This window comes from Plecotus auritus, assembly GCF_963455305.1.
Source record: "Plecotus auritus genome assembly, chromosome: 3".
NCBI lineage: Eukaryota > Metazoa > Chordata > Mammalia > Chiroptera > Vespertilionidae > Plecotus > Plecotus auritus.
In genome coordinates, this window is record NC_137772.1 from 225,278,203 (window position 1) to 225,287,981 (window position 9,779).

A 9,779-nucleotide genomic window follows, 5' to 3' on the forward strand; every position below is an offset into this window, starting at 1 on the left:
GCTGGGTCACAGGGTGATTCTATGTTTAATATTGTGAGGACTGCCTGCCATACCTAACTCCCTTCTTTCTTCCCCAGTAAAATGCAGTTTTATTTATTTTTATTTTTTAAAATATATTTTATTGATTTTTTACAGAGAGGAAGGGAGAGCGAGAGAGAGTTAGAAACATCGATGAGAGAGAAATATCAATCAGCTGCCTCCTGCACACCCCCCACTGGGGATGTGCCCACAGCCAAGGTACATGCCCTTGACCAGAATCGAACCTGGGACCCTTCAGTCCATAGGCCGATGCTCTATCCACTGAGCCACACCGGTCAGGGCTAAAATGCAGTTTTAATGGCAATCCCTACGTTTCCTCAGGCCTCGCCTCCTGGCGACAGTCCTGTGCTGTGTCCCTTGGGGAGCCTCTTGTCGGAGGACTTTCCTCCAGGCCCACCCACGTCTTCTCCCTCTTCCTCTCCCACCCCCACCCCCACTTCCACAAGCTCTCGCTCTGGAGAGCTATTGTGACCTATCAGGTGAGAAATCATTTCCCTTACAGAGTGTGTGACTGCACCATGGACTGTAAGAGCAACAGAGAACCACGCCCCTGCATAATCGCTGAGCCTAAACTCGAGTGTGGATTTCTACATGGAGGGAACAGCCCCCGGCCCACTCAGTGCCCCACCCGCCCGGGGTAAACAGCCTGCGTTTTGTAACTGGGCTGAGGAGGAGCAGAGCCATCGCTCGGGACTCACCGCGGAGGGTCCAGGAGACCGTGGGACACTCAGAAGCTGCCTCGCAAGCCCTTCCTGGTGAGGCAGGGGGACCCCAAGAAGCAGAACACACCAGCAAAGGGACTTGATCTTCTGCTGGTGGCCACCAGCCTGCCAGCGAGAGGAAACGGGCCCGGGCTGATGTGCCGCTGGCTTCCCGCTTCACCCACGACTGCGCCAGGAGCAGTGCAGTCAGGCAGCAGCCAAATCGTGGGGCCATTGTGCACACAGGATGGGGGGAGGGGGGCTTTGAAGAAGTGTTGGGGTTGTAACAGTTGGGTTGTCTGAGAGTCAGGACCTCCTGGCTCCTTGCCGGTCTCTCTCCCACTGGGAGTGTCCCTTGGCCCTCCTGGGAGGGCTGAGTCCAGCCAGGCGGCAGCCTGTCCCGAGGCCCAGGCTCCACTCGGGACCAAGGAGCTCCACTCAGGTCATCAAGGCAGCGACCTGAGGAAGTTAAGGTTTTCAGAGGGAAAACCAGGTGCCAAGTTATACAAACAGCTTAAGCTCACCCAGGTAAAAAGAAGGAAATATGCCGCCTACCAGCTGTAGCAACCTTTCAGAGCAACCTAATTTTCTGCATTTTCTAAAATTGTCTATAATGAGCTTGCAAGAAATAATCCTCCCATATAATAAAAGCCTAATACACTAAGTGTCTGGTCATCTGGTCGTCCATTCAACCAATCAAAGCGTAATATGCTAATGATATGCTAAGGCTGCTCAACCACTCGCTATGACGTGCACTGACCACCAGGGGGCAGATGCTCCGACTGGTAGGTTAGCTTGCTGCTGGGGTCTGGCTGATTGGGACTGAGCGAGATGGGCCAGACACGCCCTGGAGCCCTCCTGCAGTCCCTCCCCGGCCCTGATCGTGCACCATGGGGGTCCCTCTGCCCTCTCACAATCCAGGACCCCTTGGGGGATGTCGGAGAGCTGGTTTCAGCCCAATCCCGCAGGCCAGATTGAGGGGCCCCACTGGTGCACGCATTCACGCACCAGACCTCTATTAAGAAAAATAAAACGAGACTAAAAATCTCAAGGTCCCGCTCTGATCTTATGTCCAAGTTCTGGTAACAAAACCCACGCACAGGGAGCAGTGCCCACCTTGCACCTGACGGGGAGACACAGCACCCGCAGCGTCCGTGAGTGCAGAGGGAGGAGCACGGACCAGGGCTGGGGCACTTCCAGTCCTCGTCCTCCGGTGGGAGGAAGGCGTGTTCACCTGCGGCCAGAGCTGGCCTCCTGCATGCACACCTGGCCTTGCTTCCCCTTCAGGTTCCTCCCTCATCCACTCCGTGCAGTCCTGCTTGGCTGTCTGGCTTCTCCCAGCCGCGTGGGCTCAGGAGGCAGCCTGGCAGAGCACCGACGTGGTGCCTGATGGGGTGGGGGAGGGCACGGCAGCTGGGCAGAGCTGGGCCCTCGGAGAAAGATACTTTCTCTCCTTCGGGGCCTCAATGCTGAGGATCCTGCGAGCCCAGAGCTGCTGATTCTGCAGCCGCAGAGAAAGGCTGCTTCTGAATGAAGCAGAGGAATGAGAGAACGGTGCTCAGACATGGAGAGACGGAATCCTGGGGACATCGCTTGAGCCGATCAGCGTGCCCAGGGCCAGCCCCAGCCTCCTGCAAGTTCTTCTTGCTGATGCAATCACTTTCCTTCTGGAGCTTTCCGGAGTGAGTTTGGGTGGAATGTGTACCCCATTACAATGGAAAGACTCCTGGTGCAACCACCGTACAGGATCCGGGTACAGAGACCGCACCCAACCCTACCCTGGCTCTCCGCTTACAAACCCCAAGATGCTCGAATTACTACGGAACTTGCTTTCTTCAAAAGTGATTAGAGCAAACGTAGTCACCAGGGGAAGGCGACGAAGGAGGAGAGAAAATAGTCTACAGATCCTGGGCACGTCCCTGGAGGCGTAATTAGTGTATCTGGGCCATCACTCATTCTCGGCTCTCTTGTAATTTTCAGCTGCAGCTTAAGCTGCTGAGTATGAAGTAGCAGCTATTAATTAGTACACAGATTCATCAAGTGATGAAATAGAGAGGAACTGGTTGGGGGAATGGAAGTATAAATCATTCCACATGTCGATCCTCACCGCGATTGCACCGGTCTGCCTGCTGGGCTTCACTGAGGGGGTCAGCTGCTGTCTTCTCTGACCGCCCCTGGTCGCGGCCCTGAGAGCCCGGCCACTGGTGACGGGGCCAGCCCTCCACCCAGCTCAGCCCCTGTCACCTCCCTGTCCTCTGAAGCCTGTCATTAAGTTCACTATGTCCTGTCCTGGACGTGGCTTGTGGGGTGGCCTTCTGTCATCATTAACCTACTCCTGCTGTTTAACTTCCCCTGTCATTTAAAAATGCTGCCACGGAGAATAAAAACGTGAGGGAGAGACCACACCACGCCCACGTGTCCAGACCCGAGCCCATTTCAATGACGGCACTTAGGGGACCGGCATGCTTTAACGGAGAGGTGTGCTATCTTCCTGCCAAAACAGGAACGCAGCAAAACACAGCCCGCTGAGTGCAAACTTGGGCATCACGAGCTTCCGGTCCTCCAGAGCTGAGGCTGTGGGACAGCAACCTGCCCACAGCAGCGATGGGGGGGGAGGCGGGACCCCGACACAAGTTCGGGTCACTGAGCCTCTGGAATCCTGCAGTGATGCAATGAGGGGCCCTGGTGATGGGAGCAGGAGCTAGTCAGGGGTGGGCAAACTTTTGGACTCGAGGGCCACCATGGGTTCTTAAACTGGACCGGAGGGCCGGAACAAAAGCATGGATGGAGTGTTTGTGTGAACTAATATAAATTCAAAGTAAAGGAGCGGAGGGGAGAGCAAGAGAACCTGATAGAACAGCCGGATCCGGCCCGCGGGCCGTAGTTTGCGCACGGCTGACTAGATGCTCCTTGTTTGAATTAAATGTTTTCTTTCAAATGTTCAACCTCCTCCTGTTCCTCCTCCTCCTCCTCCAGTACCATAGCAACCAGGCGGCAGGTGGGAGAGCCGCCTGTGAGCTGGGCCCAGTGGAGGGGGAGGTGGGCTGGAGTAGGAACCTCTGCTCCCCTCTCTGAGCCTCAGTTTTGGCATCTAGAATATGGGCACAACAACCCAGTTGTCGGTTCCTGTCAACCCAGGTGCTCCAGGAAGCGGAGGCCCAGGCTGGACGCTTGAGGGGGAAGGCCGGGAGGGGAGGGCGGGGCTGGGGCTCGGCCAGGCGGTGGCCAGTCCCCGTGTCACGCTGTTGCCTGCGCTTCCCACCAAGCAGCCCGCCTGGCGTGCCCACTGCACTGTCGCTGCAGAGGAGCCCGGGGAAGCGGGAGACAGGGCCGCGGCAGACACAGGGATGGAGCTCCCTGGGAGCCCTGCAGTGAGAGGTCTGGGGGTCTCCCCTGCCGGGGCACAGGGCTCAGCTGTTCCCAGAAGCAGGTCAAAGCCCTGGCTGAGGTGTGTGCTTGAGGCAACATCAATGTTTTTCTCTCTCCTCCTCCCTCCCTCCTTTCCACTTTCTCTGGAAAAACAATGGGAAAAATATCCTCCGGTGAGGATTAACCAAAATAACTAACTAAATCTCAGCACATTTGACAACTGGTTCCCTTCCCTTGGAGTCCTCGGTACTGGCAAAGGCAATGAGAAGCTCCACAGGGATGTTTCCTGACGAGGTCGCTCCCCCCACCCCATCTCGGCCTTTACTGTATCAGACGTCCTCAAACTACGGCGCGCGGGCCACAGGCGGCCCGCCGAGGACATTGATCCAGCGCCTGGTGCCGCTGCCTGTCCTGCTTAGCAGCCCACTCGTCCCGGGCCCGCAGTGCGCATAGGAATTTGTTCATAGTTTTTTTTTTTTAACTATAGTCCGGCCCTCCAACGGTCTGAGGGACAGTGAACTGGCCCCCTGTTTAAAAAGTTTGAGGACCCCTGGTTTATACTTTCTCCCTCTGCAGCCCTGCCACTGTCCCTTGCAGGGCGGCGAGAAGGATTTGCAGAGCTGAAGTCTGTTTCATAAACAAAGCTTTTAAAACAAGAATCCCACTAGAAAAAAAACGAAAAGCCTTCCAGTGGTGGGGGATGGAGCTCCCCTCAACTTGGCCTCATGATAACGGTCCATTAACCGAGCCCTTGCTGTGTGTTCTACACTAATGTTCTCTGTAATCCTCGCAACCCCATGAAGAGGTCACAGGTGAACAAACTGGACTCAAAGTTCTACAGCTTGTCCAAGGCCCCCACCTACGGTAGTAAGCAGCATGGTCAAGAATCAAACTCCATGCAATCAACTCCAACGCTCCTGGCTCTTTTTTAAAAAAATATATTTATACTGATTTCAGAGAGGAAGGGAGAGGGAAAGAGAGAAACATCAATGATAAAGAGAAAATCATCGATCAGTTGCCTCCTGCAGGCCCCCGACTAGGGGTTAAGTCCGAAACCCAGGCATATTCCCTGACGAGGAATCGAACCGTGACCTCCTGATTCATAGGTTGATGCTCAACCACTGAGCCATGCTGGTGGGGCTAAAGTCTTTTTTTATTTGTTAATTAATTACTTAATTATTTTAAAATTTTAAAAATAATTATTGTTGCAAGTATTACATGTCCCCTTTTATCCCTCATTGACCCCCTCCACCACGCCCCCCCCATCCTATTGTCCGTGGCCATGGGTTATGCATATATTATGCATACAAGGTCTTTGGTTGATTACCTCCCACCCACCCACCTCCCCAGCCTGCCGCCCCACTGCTGGGCTGATGGAACACGTCCTGTTTAAATTCCTTAAATTAGGGGCACAGTGGGGTCCTGTAGGCTTCCTACTGCTGGGCGTTTTCTGGTGAGCCCAAGAGAATGATTCCCATCTCAAGACTGAGGCCTGCCTAAAGCAAAGGCCAGAACGCAGCTGGAATTCAACCAATATTACCTTGCAATTCCCTTCACCAGGGTGAACTGAGACATGTGCGACTTGGTCACAGTGGCATGATGTGGCTGACACCATGTCATGACACTCCAGCAACAGAAGGAAATGCAAGGTCACACAGCCACAGCCATGAACGCCTTTTGAATTAGGTAAGGCAGTAAGCCAACACGTCTAGACGCCAACTTACTGAACATCAACATGAAAATGACCAGCTTGGCAGCCACAAAAATCCGCAGGGGCTGAGCAAATTGAAAGGGATTTCTGGAGGTAGACTTCAGAAAAAACTGGCTAACACCTTTGGAGGACTATTTCACAAAACGAGGGACAAAGGCTCTCGCTGAACGGAAGCAGCCAAATTCCGTGCCGGCGGGAGTCCGCATGCAAACGGCCTCCATTCTCCTGAGTTACAGGCAGTTTAAAGCTGTCCTTTTAGTCAGCACTGAGAGCCACCATGCAACCTGCATGTCAGCTAAGTGCTATGGTATGCATAAATCCTGTTTCATTTCTATCGGAAAGGCATCAATTCCGCACGCTACAATATGTGATTAAGTAAATGTGCTATTTTGCTTAGCCTCACAGGATAAATATCGTATTACTGTAAGAACAGATTTTCAACGTAAGAACTGTGATTTTCAACGTGAGGACTGTGACTATAAGAAAGTCTTTCACTACCTACGCCATGTCCCTGTATGGTACATTCTAGATATAGTTGACCTCCAAGAAACATCCAAACCTGTAGAGAATTTTTGTGAGTTTATTTGAGCCAAACCGATGACAACTGCCAGGAAGCAATATCTCAGTGGATTGAGAAAATGCCCCAGAGAATGGCAGTTTTACAGGCTTAGGCCGTGACTACCTGCCGTGACTCACTTTTAGTTAGGAATTATTTTATACATTAGAATCACAGGAGACATTGGGGGGTTACATGAAATCCACTGACGATAGATTAGGGAGGCGGGAGAAAGTAAAGTGGGGAAACCTCTGAGACCGAATAAAAGTCAAAGGCAGAGCCCCACGGGTGTGGCCCAGTTGGTTGAGTATCATCCCGGGCACCAAGAGATGGGTTCAGTTCTGGTCGGGGTACATGCTCGGCTTGCAGGCTAGATCCCCAGTAGGGGGAGTACAGGAGGCAGCAGACTGATATCTCTCTCATCAATGTTTCTCTCTCACCCGCTCTAAGATCAATAAAAACATATATTTTTTTAAAAAGTCAAATGAAGAGACACTTCTTTTACATGGGGAAGTACAGGCTAGTTAATACATTACAGCACCGAGATGGTATGTGGGCAGCAATGAGGGGTTCTGTGGTCTCGTGCCCTGGGGGGAGGTTGTACCACCAAGGGGTCTGGAGAAGGGGATTACTCTGACATTCCAGGGATGTGTCATCTGAGATGCAAAAAGGCAATAAATAAGTTCACTTATTTACCTTCTGTCGCTGAGTTTGTAGGGCCCGCCACGCAGACGTCCCCGAGCTTGTCAGGGCTAGCACGTGGCCCCTTTTCATCCACAATATTAACAGCAAGTTGACTAATAATTACACTTTGATGTTCAAAGCAAAAACCAGCCATTTATAAGGCACTAAAAACAATTTGGGATGAATGAGCTTCACACAGACAGAACTAAATATAAAGATCCCCAAGCTGTTAGTCAGAGGGAACTATCTGGGATAATGTTTCTATGGATGAAGAAAAAGGATTTGTTCCTTTGGTCATCAGTTGAGTGCCCATTATGTAGTAAGGATGGGGAAGCAAGGGGTGAGGCTGGGGGCTGAGAGAACCGTGGCTAGAAAGGTGTAAGAGGTAAGGCATATGGAGAAGTTGACCAGGGCAGTGAGAGGAGACCAAGGGTCACCTGTAGCTCGCCACCAAAGATCTGCAGAGTCCCCAAGAGCAGGCGTTCAATGTTGAAAGGGCATGTGGAATGGGGTGGAAGTGAGACCTGGGCTCTGGCTCCAGCTCGGCCCCTAACCAATCAGATGGCTTTGGCAAGCTATACATCACCCTGAAGGGTATTATAGGTGTTCTCTCTAGTTTTTGTTATTTTTTTAATGTTTTTGTTGATTTTTTTAAGATAGAGGAAGAGAGCCCTAACCGGTTTGGCTCAGTGGATAGAGCATCAGCCTGCGGACTGAAGGGTCGCAGGTTCAATTCCGGTCAAGGGCATGTACCTGGGTTGCGGGCACATCCCCAGTAGGGGGCGTGCAGGAGGCAGCTGATCGATGTCTCTCTCTCATCGATGTTTCTAACTTTCTTTTTTTTTTTTAAACATATATATTTTATTGATTTTTTTTTACGGAGAGGAAGGGAAAGGGATAGAGAGTTAGAAACATCAATGAGAGAGAAACATCCATCAGCTGCCTCCTGCACTGGGGATGTGCCTGCAACCAAGGTACATGCCCTTGACCAGAATCGAACCTGGGACCCTTCAGTCCGCAGACCGACGCTCTATCCACTGAACCAAACTGGTTAGGGCGATGTTTCTAACTTTCTATCCCTCTCTCTTCCTCTCTGTAAAAAATCAATAAAATATATTAAAAAAAAAAAGAAAGATAGAGGAAGAGAGAGGGAGATGAGAAACATCCACTGGCTGCCTCCTGCATGGCCCTTACTGGGGATCGAGCCGGAAACCCAGGTGTGCGCCCTGACCAGGAATGGGATGGGTGACCTTTCAGCGTAGGGATGATGTCCAACCAGCTGGGCCACTCCATCCACGGCCTCCTTTTGTTGGTAAAAACAAAGACACTGCCCTAGCTGGTTTGGCTCCGTGGATGGAGCATCAGCCTGTGGACCAGAGGGCCCAAGGTTCGATTCCAGTCAAGGGCTCCCTGGCCTGGGCCCTGGTCAGGGCTCGTGCAGGAGGCCACCAATCGATGTGTTTCTCTCACATGGATGTTTCTCTCTGTCTCTCCCTCTCTCTAAAAATTAATGGAAACATATCCTCAGGTGAGGATTAACAAAAAAAAAAAAAAAAAAAAAAAACACCAAAAAACAAACCCCCAAAACACAAAAAAAACAAAGACCTCTCTTTTTGCAATACACCGTTAGCCAACATTCTCTGACTAGTTACACACACAGTTCCTACTATTCTAACACCTAGCATAGCGCCAGGGTTGGGGCTTGCTTTTCACGCCTACAGCAAAAAAAACAAACATCTGGCAACATCTGCTTTGGAATCCTGGTCCCGGGGGAAGTAAACATAATGGCAGGGGATAAACGTGACTTTTTCTCATACATCCAGAGTGCGGGCCACCTTTCATTTTTTTAAAAAACCTTTATACATTTGTTCAACCCAGTGTCTAGATAGGGAGTCCCTCACACAGGGGTCCGTGGATAGGTTTTTAGGGAGACTTCAGAAACACCCTGAAATCACAGGCAAACTGGTTTTCAACATGCACACACGCACTCACTTTTTTTTGCATTTTCACGTATATCCATAAAAACCCCTCTGCCAACTGTTAGAACCACGGCTCCGAGAATGTCCCTTTTCTGAAGCACGTTTTCTAATCGGTGAATAACGGGTCTAAGTCCCCTAGTGCAGTGGTCGGCAAACTGCGGCTCGCGAGCCGCGGCTTGCCACTCTGTTGACTAATGAGTTTGCCGACCACTGACCTAGTGTCTTATGGTTAAGATTCTTTCACTGATGCCCTAGCTGGTTTGGCTCAGTGGACAGAGCCTCGGCCTGTGGACCAAAGGGTCCGGTTCCGTCCTGTCAAGGGCACTGCCTTGCTTGCAGGCTCTTCCCCTGCCCCAGCCAGGGCCCCAGCCAGGAAGCAACCCATGACGTGTTCCCATCTTTCCCTCTCCCTAAAAATCAATGGGAAAACACCCCCGGGTGAGGATTAACAACACAAACCCAAAAGGTTTATTCACTGTTAGGCAACAAGAACTGGGAAAACTGATTTGCACTTTGCAGCATAACCCGCGGCTTGACAGGCTGCGCTGCCGAGGAAGACAGGAACACAAGAACGCGGACCCTGACGCTGGCCACGAGCACCCGTCCCGCAGCTCAGAGTCGCGCCGGCAGACCTCACTTCCTCCCGCAGCGCGTTCGGGGCCAGTGTCATGGCCCGCAGGGCACCCGCCACGGAAAACAAACACAAGCTGTGCGGCGAGCGGGCCCGTTTCTCCTCGGCA